This window comes from Theropithecus gelada, chromosome 20, assembly GCF_003255815.1.
Source record: "Theropithecus gelada isolate Dixy chromosome 20, Tgel_1.0, whole genome shotgun sequence".
In the NCBI taxonomy this organism is placed as follows: domain Eukaryota; kingdom Metazoa; phylum Chordata; class Mammalia; order Primates; family Cercopithecidae; genus Theropithecus; species Theropithecus gelada.
This window is the reverse complement of record NC_037688.1, coordinates 14,691,270-14,706,124: the sequence shown is the minus strand read 5'-3', so window position 1 is coordinate 14,706,124 and position 14,855 is coordinate 14,691,270. Positions and strand designations below refer to the sequence as shown.

Below are 14,855 nucleotides of genomic sequence, written 5' to 3'. Positions count from 1 at the left end.
TAGATGCCTAAAAGGCTCTGCAATGCACTTGTTGCTTCAAAATAAACCCCATCGCATAACACTGCCCCATCCTCAAAAAAGAAAGTAGAATGAATAATTAACAAATGGTGAAAAGCATATATGAGGTTGGGAGGTAGATTAATTTACAACTTCATTTCCGAAACACAAGAAATACAACCAAATGTCTTCTTTCCCTGTTCTCCCTCTACTTAGAATTGGCTTTAATATGTAATCAATCCTCTAATAATAAATAAGTTGTAACTCTCACCTCAAACCTCGGCTTACTAAGTACTTGTGAGGACAAACCAATTCAAACTGTGTCTCCTCTGCTCTCACAACACAATGACAATCAACACAGAAGACTTCCTTTTGGGTTTTTATGGAGGCTTCCTTATGTAGGCATGCCTGATTAAACCACTGGCCACTGGTGATCAACGTAACCTTCAGCTCCTCTCCCTTCCCAGCAGGCTGGAGGAAACAGGGTCCAAGACCAAATACATATTTCGCAATATCACAGTACTGTAACAGAAAACTCTTACAGGCCCTCAATACCAAGCTGAGTCAGACACTAAAAAACAAGGGTAGAAAATTAGCAGAGGCTTCAGGCAACGGCCAGAGTAAGGAAATGCACTTCAGGGTACATATTATAAGAGCAGAACATGAGCAAACTGGCTAGACAAATAAAACTAAATTCCATTTATTTGGGGTTTGCCAATGCAGAAAACACAAGTAATGAGAGTATGTAGGGCAGTGGAGAAACAAGGAAGAGGCCCACCTCTGATGGACAGCAAGGTTAGGCTCCCACAGAGCTTCCGGGCCCCCGATGGGGAAATGTCATTCCATAGAAAACAGGTAAGAAATGGTCAGAGGAAAGGCAGGGACAAAACATTAAGAAATTCGACCAGTGGTGAAAGAACTGGCTTAGTGTCTTTGCAGAAAAGAATAATATGGCATTTACCCAACGAATCCATCACTTGACGCCTTCCTCAGCAAGGCATAAGAAAAGTAAAACAGGACAAGGTATAAAGAATCTGGAGTCCAATCTCTCTCTCCAATTGTGCTCATTCCACAGGAAGATAGCTTTGGTGGGTGCATACTGCCAAGCTGTGGGAGCCATTCTAACAGCCATGTTTTTACAGCTCACACTTTCAGAAATATGAGAAAAAATTCTACCCAACCATGTTCTCTACCCTTCTTTTGCCCTCAATACCACTGAGGCATCTGGTACACTCCCATTAGCAATGGCAGCTCCTGCTGACAGCCAGTCTAAAAAGGCTGAGGCAAGGGGACAGGTGGCAGAGAGGGGGATGCAAAGGACAGAAGGAAAGCAAAAGTGAAAGGAAGAAAGGAGCAAAGACTAAAAAAGAAAAAGAATGAGAAAGGGAAGGGAACAGAGAAGGCGGTATCCAGCGTAAAGCAGAAAGCAATATAACGGCAAAAACAAAAACAAAACAAAGAAATATTTCCTTCAATCTGCTCTAAAACCCCTGACATTCCTTCCAGTCCACCTAAAGTTCCAAATATGGCATTTGTTTCAGTTTTTGCTACTTTTCATTTGCTTGGCAGCAATGACCTACTCAGACAGCATAAACCCAGCACCACTTCACATAAAGGAAAACAGCAGTAAACTATGTCAGCAGTATCAACAAACATCAGTATCACTTTTTGTTCCAAAGTATATCTCAGATGGAAAAAATGAGGTTTATCATCACTCAGTGTATAGTCCACAGAAGCCAATCATGCCAAATTACTCTTCTAAGTAGCATTCCCATCCCTAATTTAGTTAACCAGCAAGTCTTTCATGCTGGAGGGAATAAATGGAAATGTCATTCCATAGAAAACAAGTGAGAAATAGTCAGAGGAAAGGCAGGGACAAACCATTAAGAAATTCGACCAGTGGTGAAAGTAACTGGCTTAGTGTCTTTGCAGAAAAGAATAATATGGCATTTACCCAACGAATCCATCACTTGACGCCTTCCTCAGCAAGGCATAAGAAAAGTAAGACTACAGGACAAGCAAGGTATAAAGAATTATTTGGGGCCGGGCGCGGTGGCTCAAGCCTGTAATCCCAGCACTTCGGGAGGCCGAGACGGGTGGATCACAAGGTCAGGAGATCGAGACCATCTTGGCTAACACGGTGAGACCCCATCTCTACTAAAAAAAAAAAAAATACAAAAAAAAAATTAGCCGGGCGTGGTGGCGGGCGCCTGTAGTCCCAGCTACACCGGAGGCTGAGGCAGGAGAATGGCGTGAACCCGGGGGGCGGAGCTTGCAGTGAGCCGAGATTGCGCCACTGCACTCCAGCCTGGGCGACAGAGTGAGACTCCGTCTCACCAAAAAAAAAAAAAAAAAAAAAAAAAAGGAATTATTTGGGTTCAAATTCCACCTTTTACAGTAACTAATCTATCTTAGTCTCAATTTCTTCCCCTTTTAAATAAAGATGATGCCAACACTCAATCAATCCATCTTATACACTGCAGTGTGGAACAAGAGAATGACAAAGCCCACTGAAAAGTATTATACAAATGAAAAGATTATTGTGATGTGTCCCTCAAAGTTCATACAAAGTTCCAGGCCGACTACTTCCCCCTAAATCTTCCAAATTAGGACAAAGTCACAGAACTTCTCAATAACCAGCCTTCCAAATAGTTTGAGGGGATAATGAAATGATGTAAGGGTTGTCCATGAAATCAGCACATCTCTGATCCCTTTTTGCACATAAGGAAGCTTTCCATTACAGAATAAAGGAAAAGACACTGTATCAATTTATAGGAATTGACCAGTTTTGAGCTATGAGGTCCACATTTTAATTTTTATTTTTCACTAGAGATGGGGTTTCACTGTGTTAGCCAGGATGGTCTCGATCTTCTCACCTCGTGATCCACCCGTCTCGGTCTCCCAAAGTGCTGGGATTACAGGCGTGAGCCACCGCGCCCGGCCTATGAGGGCCACTTTTACAGTCTATTTCTAACACACACTTCATGTACCAGTCCCTCACTTCTCTATTATCAATTTTCCTTGTCATTTCAAACAGCAGATGTTCTACTGTTTCAAGTATCTGGTTTAAAAAGTTCAACACTCCCCAAATAGTACCTGTTCTAACAATTTCAAGGGGGAGTACAGCAGTCAAGAAAGTGACTATGGAGCCATTTTCCAAATTTTCTGAATTAAGCCCATCCTATTTTTGTGATTGGTGGGGATGGGGGAAGTCAATTTTTCCTGCTTAAAGCCATTTGGTTCTCATTTGCTCTCAAAGTCACAGATTTAATGTTTTTGTCATCTCACTCCCTCAGCCTTAACTCGAGGGGTGAAAACACATCTTTTATTCCAGTCAAAAGATGCCCAGGCTGTGAAAGAAGATAGTGAAAGTTTTTTGTGACCAATGATGACTTCTCTAACCACTCCTGAGCCCCTGGCCAGCTCTCTCCATGAACAGGACACTACACCAGATCTTTACCTAGATTCTAATTTCAACTCCACGCCAGCAGAGTGGAACCAGGCAAACCTAATTGTCACCTACTCTTCCATACTCATTGACACCCCTTCTCCCTTCCCTGCTTAGGCTTCTCTTCCTGATTCGGTTATGCTAGATTCTGTTATGCTAGATTGTGTTTGTTTATAAAAGCCAGATAGCCCAAAGAGTACCAGTTTGCAAGACATCAGGTGTTAATGTTCAGCTGAAAGTCAATTCCTCACTTTTACACTCTTAGACGTGAAGAATTTTGCTGTACAGAAATCTGTCTTGTACCCTGGAATATACACACAAAGTTGAGGGCTTTGTGTCTTTAAAACCAAATACACATAATACCCTTAGACAGACAAATCATATTATGCAATACAAGATTTCAACATTCCGGCACACTGCCAGGGCTTAATGGCCAGTCAGACGCTAAGTAAGGAAATGGGTTTGCATTAAACCTACAAATAAGTCAACAATCAATAGTTCAGTATTACAGTAAAAACTTGATGTGCCCTTTAAATTGCTTCTAGCATCATGCTTCTAACTCAAGTTCAGCTTCAGAAGCAAAACAAAAGAAAGATGATCAAGCAAGAAGCTGAACACAACCTATTTTCAAAAGCACAAAGCTTTGGCATTTTGAAACTAAGCTGCTCCAGGATTTCACAGAAATCCTTTACAGTGTACCCGTAGGGCAGCAAACCTGAAAAATAATAGGCTGAGTTTTAGAGAGTAAATTAAACTGACAGGTCAGCAAGCAGAAAACTATGGCAAAAAAAAAGCAAGCACCTGGAGATAAACGGATGAAATAGGTTTGGTCTTTCTGCAAAGTGAATGCCCCTCAACCACCACCTCCCAACACTCCGCAAGAGTTCACATCAGGGTTGAGAAAGTATGTTCTGGCTTCTCCCTCAATCACTGTTATTTTACTACTAAGCTTGTGTAAATAAGAGCTATGCCTACCACAACCATTCAAAAGATGGTATACTTTTCTCCGGCACTGTGGGCTTTCTTCTCTTTATTTTGCTCTAAATGAAAGATCAATTACACTTCTATTTTATACTTTCACTAACTTTCCTCCTTCTAATACATTCTGAAAAAATTCACTCCTTTACGAAAACAGTCTTAGTCTACAAATGAAATTTAAAGCCTAGGCAGCTAAGAGCACAGAATTAGACTCAAATCAACAGACTGGAGCTCTGGTCTGGCATACCTAGCCTCTGCAAGCCTTAGCTTTCTCATCTGTGACATGGGGTTAACAATAAGTACCCACCTCAGAGGGTTGCTGGGAAGATTAAATGAGCAAGCCTAGGAAGTGCTTAGCACAGCATCTGAACATAATAAATGTTCAATAAACCTTGGCTTTTCCTCCCTGATGTTAGCTAGGGTAAAACAAAAGTCAATTTTTTTTTTTTTTTTTTTTGAGATGGAGTCTCGCTCTGTCACCCAGACTAGAGTGCAGTGGCACATCTCGGCTCACCGCAAGCTCCCCCTCCCAGGTTCACACCATTCTCCTGCCTCAGCCTCCTGAGTAGCTGGGACTACAGGCGCCCACCACCACGCCCAGCTAATCTTTTGTATTTTTTAGTAGAGACGGGGTTTCACCATGTTAGCCAGGATGGTCTCGATCTCCTGACCTCGTGATCCGCCCGCCTCGGCCTCCCAAAATGCTGGGAGCCACCGCACCTGGCCAAAAAAAAAAAATTTTTTTTTTTTTTTGAGACAGAGTTTCACTCCTGTCACCCAGGCTGGAGTGCAATGGCGCAATCTTGGCTCACTGCAACCTCTGCCTCCCAGGTTCAAGCAATTCTCCTGCCTCAGTCTCCCGAGTAGCTAGGAATACAGGCATGCACCACCACACCCAGCTAATTTTGTATTTTTAGTAGAGATGGGGTTTCTCCATGTTGGTCAGGCTGGTCTCAAACTTCTGACCTCAGGTGATCCGCCCACCTCAGCCTCCCAAAGTGCTGGGATTACAGGCATGAGCCACTGTGCCTGGCCAAAAGACAAGAATTTAATGTGTCTCTGGTATTATGTTTCACTGCAATGGTGAGAAACAGGGAAGGAAGAAGGAAAGAGAGAAAAACACAACTATTTAAACTTGTGGTACCCAAAATATGGTCAAAGGCGCACCGGTCCGCAAATGGTTTGCTCCCAGTCTGTAGCAGGTAAGTGCAAAAACCGACAATAAGGATTTAGAGATTTTTATAGCAAACTGAGTAATTTTATAGCTATCAAATCCAATTTTAAAGAGGGCTTGTATTTTGCATGTCTTTTTTTCCTAGTAATTCATTTTTGTTATATTTTATAAAAGTATCTCTCAGTCTGAGGCAAAGTGAAGAAAAAAAACTGGTTTGAGAAGCACTGATTCAGTAAAAGCACCTTTTGAATGAATAACACCCACCACCATATTCATTCAATGCTAAGACATCTGGGGCAGTTTAGGACCTCATTACAGAATTAAATGATCCTGTAAATGCCCATAAACTTTCAAGGGTCCGCCAGGCCCTGCTCATTTAGAGACTGGTACTCCTGTTGAGACAGATTGATGTGCACTATGAAAGTGACAGAACCTACTAGAAGAGGAGAGAAAACTCCCAGGGAATATCACACTAGTGTATTCTGGTACCTTGAGCAAATCAAGCATATCATATAACCTTCCATGGCTGTTTCTACCTGTCCCTAAGATAGCAACAGCATTTTAAAATAGACTATTTTTTTTAAAGAAAAGGGAGGAGTGGAAGAAACTCTCCCCCATATCCTTTTGTTCATCCCATTCAAATAAGTAAACCAAATTAGTCAGTAATTTTTAAAAATCAGCAAGTAAATCCACACTCCCACTTACATTCTGCTGACCTAACCCTCCCTCCCTTTTGTTTTATAAATTAAACAAATAGCCTAGTCTTCATTGCAAATATGTCTTATAAGACAAGGGTTCTTTCTGAATAATTTCTTGGCAGCTGTGTCATGCCCAGCCCTGCTCAGCAGATTCTGCTGCAATGCTTCAAGTGCTGCAGCTTTCTGGAAAGCACAGGCAGGATTTTGCTGATGGCATCTCAGCCTCACAGCCACTCCACAGTGAGAGGCAAGGACTGGCCCTTCTGTCCTCCAGAATAATTAAAGTGGTGCGTGCACCACTGTTGATCTTGTGATCGCTGCAGACCAGCAGCTGTCAGAATCAAGGGCCTTAGTCCCAGCATGGCTGCCAGCAACCTGGGCTTGGGGAACACATTCAGCCTCTCCATATCTGAAGTGCAAGATGGAAGCTGAGCATCTGTGAAATGGAAAGATGTTTTAAAACATAGCAATACACACTGGTTCTTAGAACACTGCAGCAAAAGAAAATGCTAAGTCGCGTGTTCTCACCCATAGGTGGGAACTGAACAATGAGATCACTTGGACACAGGAAGGGGAACATCACACACCGGCTCCTATTGTGGGGAAGGAGTAGGGGTGAGGGATAGCATCAGGAGATATACCTAATGTAAATGATGAGTTAATGGGTGCAGCACACCAACATGGCACATGTATACATATGTAACAAACCTGCATGTTGTGCACATGTCCCCTAGAACTTAAAGTATAATTAAAAAAAAAAAAAAAAGAATTAGGCATGCCTTGCTGCCTAAGCTTGATACCCTGGGAAAAAAAAAAGAAAATTATAAGTCTAGGTCTTGTCAGTAGGAGATGTTGCCCGTTTTACCTCCCAGCTTCTTTTCCTGGTCTCCACCAAACAAACAAACAAAAAGAAGTAAAGCCAAGGGTCTCCCCTCCATGTAATCCCCTCTCTCAGTTCCACCGCAGATCATGGATTTTTAGTGAGACACCAACAACCTGGGCCCCAAAGTTTTGTAACTGAGAAGCCTCAGTTTGCCAACTGCCACATCAGGCTGCAGACCTGCACAGCTTTGGATCGAACATTCCAAAACAGAAATAAGAGATCACAAGGTGCTGTGGCAAGCAGATCAAAGTGGCACACTGGGTAAAGGGCTGCCATCTGAGAACAACAGACTGATCTACAGTAAAACATTCAATATTTGACAAGGCTTTAATCACCATTTAAATCACAACTACTCCAGTATCAAATAGTTCAGCAGATAAAAAGACATGCCCATTTCTGGTTCCTGCAACCAAGCAATTTATAGATGCCAGACTGAAGATGTCAATCTATGTTTCTCATCTCCAGAGTGCTGGGGCATCAGTGTATATCGGCAGGTTAAGAGACAGCTGGTGAAGGAGGGAGGGGACGACTCAACTCCAGTTCAAAGGCACCAGAGCCTGGTCAATATCTGAAGTCTTCTATTAAAATGTCAGATAAATATTTTAGCCACGGGGCTTGTTCCAAAATACTCTTAGAGAACCATTCCAACTTCTTTCTTCTTTAAGTTGGTAATTGATATTCTCTTGCACACTACAGGATATAAGAAACCTCCTAGAAGACAAAAAAGCCTGTCATTTCCTGCTCGTTCAGAATGCATTCAGCATCCATTTACTTGCTTATTCTGAAAGCTCTGCATTCAGGAGTAAGTGTGAATGGATAAATAAAAAGGCTGAAATCTTATATCCCTGGCTCACATAAAAGCAGTTTTTCACATTTTCCCCAGACCCATTTTTATTCCAAAGTTACCATTTTTAATTCCATTCACAGAATACTTTAATGTAATTGCATACTTTGCCACCAGACCACAATGCCTACCTTTTCCCTTATCACGGACAGGCAGAAAAATTAAATCGTTTCAATTTCTTACCACTGTGATCAGCATTACGCTACCTAATTATAAACACGAATGAGGATGCCACATTAGCCTGCCTCTGTGAAGACACTATTTTTTTTTTTTTTACAGGTTTACTGGTTTTGTACCAACTCTAAGATTTATACTGGGTCAGGGTTTAATGACAAGGAATAGCAAATATGTTTATTAAGTAGGTGTGATGTAGACACCACTGTGTTCACATAGGGGACAAAGCTTGGCACCACTTATTGTCCCTGAACCAGAACACGGCACAGTAAGATGTAATGTCTTTTCTACATGCAATTCAGTCACTACACCCAAATCTTGGCCTAAAATGTACCCAGGGTTCCAGGAAAGGATTTCTCTCCAACTAACAGACTTTGGATATGATGATTATCAGATTCATCGCTCCTACTGAGCCCAGGAGCATTAACTATAGGTTGTTTTAAGTCCAGGATGGGCAGCTGTCATAAGCTGAGAAAGACCAAGATTCAAATATCCATTAAATCCCTCTAAAAACTCAAAAGAAAGGGTATCATGAACATCCTGTTCATTCTCTTAGGAACAAGAGGAATATAACAAAGGAGATCAATAAACACAAATGCTTAACTAAAAGCCTTCACACCATTAGATTCCATGGAATAGTCCCTTATATTTTTATATTATGTGAAAATATTTAGAGAGTAAAGTCTTATTCCTTCAGGGTCCACAGTTCATCAGTTCAAAATCATCCAATTTGGGCTAGATCACCATTTTGTGCAGAAGAGCCTACTCAGGCATATTAAGAACAGAAACAAGATGGAAGACAGGGATGTTCTGCCTACTTAAACCGTTTCTCAGAATCGTTACACAAATTATCAGTACGCAAACAGATGCAACTCTTAAGAACTTCATCTCTTCCTTAGATTTGCTAAAGCAGGTCTGGTAATAATACTTTTCTTTGGTAAACATACTTAGCAGTTTCAGTTTCAGAAACAGATGAAAATGACAACTGCATTTCTTTCAGTCTTAGAATTAAGATACTGTTTACCCATTCAGACTGTACTTTCCCTTAACTGATTCAAGCTAAGGAAATTTTACTGCACTTTTTCTTCAATATTAATATTTTGCCAGTAATTCCTGAAGAGCTATTAGCATACTAATCATTCTAGGCAAATCTGACCCTCTTTCCAACAAACTGCCACAGGATTTCTGCAACCTGTTCCCAACCAACAACTTGCCCGTACTACAAACACCTAATTAGTGAGCAACTACTTTTCCTCTTTGCTGTTATATATAGCTGCATTTAAGGAGCAGAAGATAGAAAACTAAAAGATAGACTATAAAAATAATTCAGGTGATAAGGGGTTACAACACTATTGATTCATTTTTAAATTTTATTTATTTTTTGAGACAGTCTCTCTCTGTCGGCCAGGCTGGAGTGCAGTGGTGCCATCTCAGCTCACCACAACCTCCACCTCTCAGGTCAAGTGATTCTCCTGTCTTAACCTCCCAAGTAGCGTGCGCCAACATGTCCAGCTAATTTTTGTATTTTCAGTAGAGACAGGTTTCACCATGTTGACCAGGTTGATCTTGAACTCCTAACCTCAAGTGATCTGCCTGCCTGAGCCTCCCAAAGTGCTGGGATTACAGGTGTGGGCCACCGCACCCGGCCATTGATTCATTTTTATACTTACCAAAGCCAGTTAGTTTCTTCTTACTATTACTATTTTACTATTTAAAAGACAAACTAAAAGTGGTTTCAGCATATTCTACATTTCCAAGGACAGAAAAAGGAAGAAAATAATGAATATGTTATAGACACAGTGTGTGGCAAGCAAAACAAGTTTTTAACAGTCAGTTATTATCACACCTTTAGTCTTACATATGGTAGATCCGTTTCCCTGACTCTAATTTTTTTAAGGTATTTTATCCTGTTTATCACTTCTTTTCCTCTTTACTCATATAGGACAGATTTCCATCTGGAGATTTAGGCAGATTATGAAGACCTTCAGAACAGAGTCTTTTTTTGGGGGGGGAGGGTGGTGGTAGAAGGAGCTGAATTTTCACTTAACTAAGATTAGAATTGGCTGCTAAGTCAATTCCAACAACATAATCTAGATTTCTATTTATTTTGTAAGGAAGCATTCAGAAAGTTTTGTCTTTTCCTAAGCATGGAAGCCAATATACTATATTTGGAGGCTGTGGGGAAGACAGGTCTATTAAGACTAGGGAAGAGGTGACATCTAAGGAAAGCCTTAGGGTCTTAGACTGAAATTAGGGCTTGGATGTTCCAGGACAAGTGAAGGCAGTGAGCAAAGATATAAGTTATAAAAGAAAAAAGAATGGGTTGGGCATTTACATATATATACACACACAAGCAGTTCCTTCTACCTTGGAAAAATGCCAAAACTTAATGCCATCTATACTTACCTTAAAAACTACATATTTAATACTTTAAGAAGCAGAGAGTTTCTAGTTGAAAAATGTCTCTAGATACACCTCTCAAATACATTACAGACTGTTAACATGTTTAGAAAGAGTAACTACTATTAAATTCTGAAATCAGAGATAAGTAGTCACCCTCATTTCCCAAAGGCTCAAAAGAGAATGATGAGGATGACAAGAGAGACTTAGTTGGGACCTGCAGTACTGAACGACTAGCAATGGATATCTTCTCCCAATACTGCCCATGAATGTGAAATGGAGTTAGATTTGAAGATGCTTCGTTCTTTACAGTAACAGTTTTAAAATTTCTGGCACTATAAGTACAGTGGGTTGAAGTGTGTGTCCCACAAAAAGATATATCCAGGTCCCAACCTCTGGTCCTTGTAAATGTGACCTTACTTGGAAATAGGGTGTTTGCAAATGTAATTAAGGATCTCAAGAAGAGATTATCCTGGATTTACGGTGGGTCCTAAATCCAATGACTGGTGTCCTTATATGACATGAAAGGTAGACCTGACACACACAAGGAAGAACCCTGTGAAGACGGAGGAAGAGACTGAAGTTATGCTGCCATAAGCCAAGGAATGTCAGGAGCCAGTCAGAAGCCAGAAGAGAAAGGAGTCTCCCCTAGAGCCTATGGAGAGAATGTGGTGCTGCCAATACCTTGATTTCAAAGTTCAGGATTCCAGAACTGTGACAGAATAAACTTCTGTTGTTTTAGGCCACCAAGTTTGCAGTACTTTGTTACAGCATCCCTAGGAATTTAATATAGTAAGTTTGGCAATTATTTATTATTGCTCTGCAATGGTCTAATGCCATTAAAAATATTTTTAATTATTAGGGATACATCATAATTATATTTATTCATATTGTATACATGATACTCTGATACAAGCATACAATGTGTAATGATCAAATCGGCAATCAGGATATCCTTCACCTCAAGTGTTTTATCATTTCTTTATGTTAGAAACATTCCAATTCCACTCTTAGTTATTTTGAAAGTCTAATGCCATTTAAAAATATTATAGCCTAATGCTGAGAAACTGCACCTCCCATTTTCATGGCCAACTCAGGCTATTTCTGCACAGACTTCTTGAAATATACATGCAATCTAGTGAAAAAGCCCAGAATATAACTGAACTATGTACATTTGCACTTTATTATTATATAACACATTATCCATGATACATTAGGTCTGTTCAGATCACAGTAAAGATGTGCAATATGCCCTCAATATTTATTTCTCCAAAGACAGAAGTGAGCAAGTGGATCTCTGTGACGGGACACATACTCCCAAGCACTACAAAGTCATTTAGAAAAGATCCAGTACAGCTGTTTTAGCAGCATGTTCTGTTATCACTCTTCACCTCTATTACACAAATGTAGGCCTTCTTTATGACCATTTCCAAAAAATAAAATCAATAAACATTAAAAAAATTCTACTAGTATCATCCATACATATATTTTAGTGGCATTTCTTTAATATACTACCTCTGCTGGTCACAGCAATTTAAAAAAAATGCATTCACAATGCACACAAACATTATTGATTATGACAAACAACGAAATGGTAACAACAAAAACCCATATTAATTTCAAGCTCCATTAGAAGCAGAAGGAAATATAATCAATGTTTACCAAATAGAAAAGGACAATGCATACATGGCAAAATGCCTTTAAGCTTATAAGTAATGCAAACAATGGACAGTACAAAGTCCTGGACAGTATTTGTCAAAGAATGCATCAGCATTTCCTTTTTATGAACAGTACTTTAAGTGGCTTATAAACTGACATAATAATTTCACTCTGACTGATAGCACATGGAATTAGGGTGCATTCTCACCTCAAAAAAATGTACTGATTGAAAAACAGAAGTTCAATTACAAAAGTGCATCAGATTTATGGTATGTGAATTATATCTCAATTAAGCAATTAAAAGAAATGAAAAAAAAGTCCATCAAATAGTATATGTGGCTTTTCTAAAGACAAATCACTGAAAATGTCCAAGTTTACTCTTCTTGGATAACCAACACATTATGAGAAGAATTAAGAGGAGGATCACTCCGTGCCAGGAGTGCAAGCTGGCTTGGCTCTTACACTTGGTTACTAAACAAGAAGTCAGGGAAGGATATGTGTATAGAAGTTTAAGCACAGGTCAACTGAACCACACAATACAACTTAAAACCTCCAATCCCTGTTGATAAAACAGAATTCCCCCGATCAGGCCAAAGCTAAATCTGCTCCTTTAAGCCTTTGCTGGCAAGAAGGTGAAGTCAACAGAGAACTCATTTCAAAACTAGTAAGCCTTAAACTTACTTCAGGTCTAGATGATCAATTCCTAATTAATCAAAAGTTATCTTGGACTGACCATTTTGCATTTTTGAAGCTATTCTGGAACAGCACAACGAAGAGGTGAGTTGTTTTTTGTTTTTGAGACAGGGTCTTGCTCTGTCACCCAGACTTAAGTACAGTGGTGCACACAGGAAGGACTCACTGCAGCCTCAACCTCAACCTCCTGGACTCAAGTGATGTTCCCACCTCAGGCTACCGCTGTAGCTGGGACTACAGGCGTGCGCCAGCATACCCCGATAATTTTTTATCTTTGTAGAGACAGAGTGACATAGTTTGAATACATGTCACTGCCAAATCTCATGTTGAACTGTAATCCCCAATGTTGGGGGTGGGGCCTGGTGGGAGGTGACTGGATCATGGGAGCAGATTTCTCATGAATGGTTTAATACCATCCTCTTGGTGCTGTCCTTATGACAGTGAGTTCTTATAAGATCTGGTGTTTGCAAGTGTGTGGCACCCACTGCCCGCCCCCCGCCACCCCGTCCAACTCTTTCTAGCTCCTGCTTTTACCATGTGACGTGCAAGCTCCCACTTCACCTTTTGCCATGAGTAAAAGCTCCCTGAGGCCTCCCCAGAAGCAGATGCTGGTGCTGTGCTTCCTGCACAGCCTGCAGAACCATGAGCCAATTCAACCTCTTTTCTTTATATATTACCCAGTCTCAGGTATATCTCTATAGCAATGCAAGAATGGCCAAATACAGGGGGTATCACTATGTTGCCCAAGCTGGTCTTGAACTCCTAGGCTCAAACAATCCTCCCACCTCAGCCTCCTACCATGCTGGGATTAGAGGCATGAGCTACTGTGCCTGGCCAAGAGGTGAACTTTTGAAAAGGAAGCATCCTTAATCTCAAAGTTCAAAGATTTCTCAGTGGTACAGGACCAAAGCTCTGGTGCACTCTTTGCAAATTAAGAAATTCTCTTTGATGTAACTGAGCATATATTGTCAGAAAACCATCTAACAGCAGTGTTGAAGGAGGGTATTCTTGATTAAGTACAAGGTTACATGAGATGATCATTATGACTCAATACATTTACAAACCTGTCAATACCTTAAGGTTAAAAAAATGGAGTTTCACATCACTGGAAATGCATGAAGTGCAGCACAAAATGCTGTTGAGTATTCAAAATATCTACTCCAAGAATATCAAAGAAAATGTAAAAAACACTTTTTTTTTTCAAACAAACAATTTCTTTGGTATTTTCAACATTAAAAACAAACAAAAACCCTTTCAGCAGGTGCCATTTCTTTCCACATTATTAGGAATACTCCCAAAATATATGGTGATTATTCATCCCTGTTATACATATTTGTTAATAGATAGCCTCAAGCAGTTGTACGGGGGAGGGGAGCTAAAACTTAAAAAAAAAGTTTAAAAGGTATACATGCCATTTTAAGATTACATGGAAATGAGAAGGCAATTATAAGCTGACAGGCAAATATGATTTAGCATATAAAACTGGAAAAACTGGATTTTCATACTTTGGGAACATAGCAGCAATAGGAAAAATATCTATAGTTCTTCAACTCTCAACTCAAAGTACAGTTTTAGATTTCTGAATTCAAATAAATGCAGTAGAAATGTGGCCATTAGATGGACTAAAATGGTTCTTAGGAAGGGTACTGGGGTAAAGAGTGTTAATTCAAATTGAGCCCAAATAATATTGCCCATTTCTACTAGAATTTGCCTCTGCAGGAGGCATCCTTTCATTTTCAGGTAAATCAACGATAAAAAAAATAAAATGGTGCCCCACTGTCCCTTCACTAATGCAAATGCAGTGTTCCAATTCCTCAAAAACTAAACAGACTGTGAGTTTTTTCCTTAACAATTTTATGTCAGTTTCTGATTAGATTAAAACAGCTATTGATTGCTAGTGGCATGTT

The 14,855-nt window shown here is 40.1% G+C and overlaps 1 protein-coding gene across 1 annotated transcript in view; it reads right to left on the bottom strand.

The window, feature by feature from the left end:
* NUP93 (nucleoporin 93) overlaps positions 1 to 14,855 on the bottom strand; it is a 113,650-nt gene that overhangs the window by 71,348 nt on the left and 27,447 nt on the right. The window lies entirely within an intron of this gene.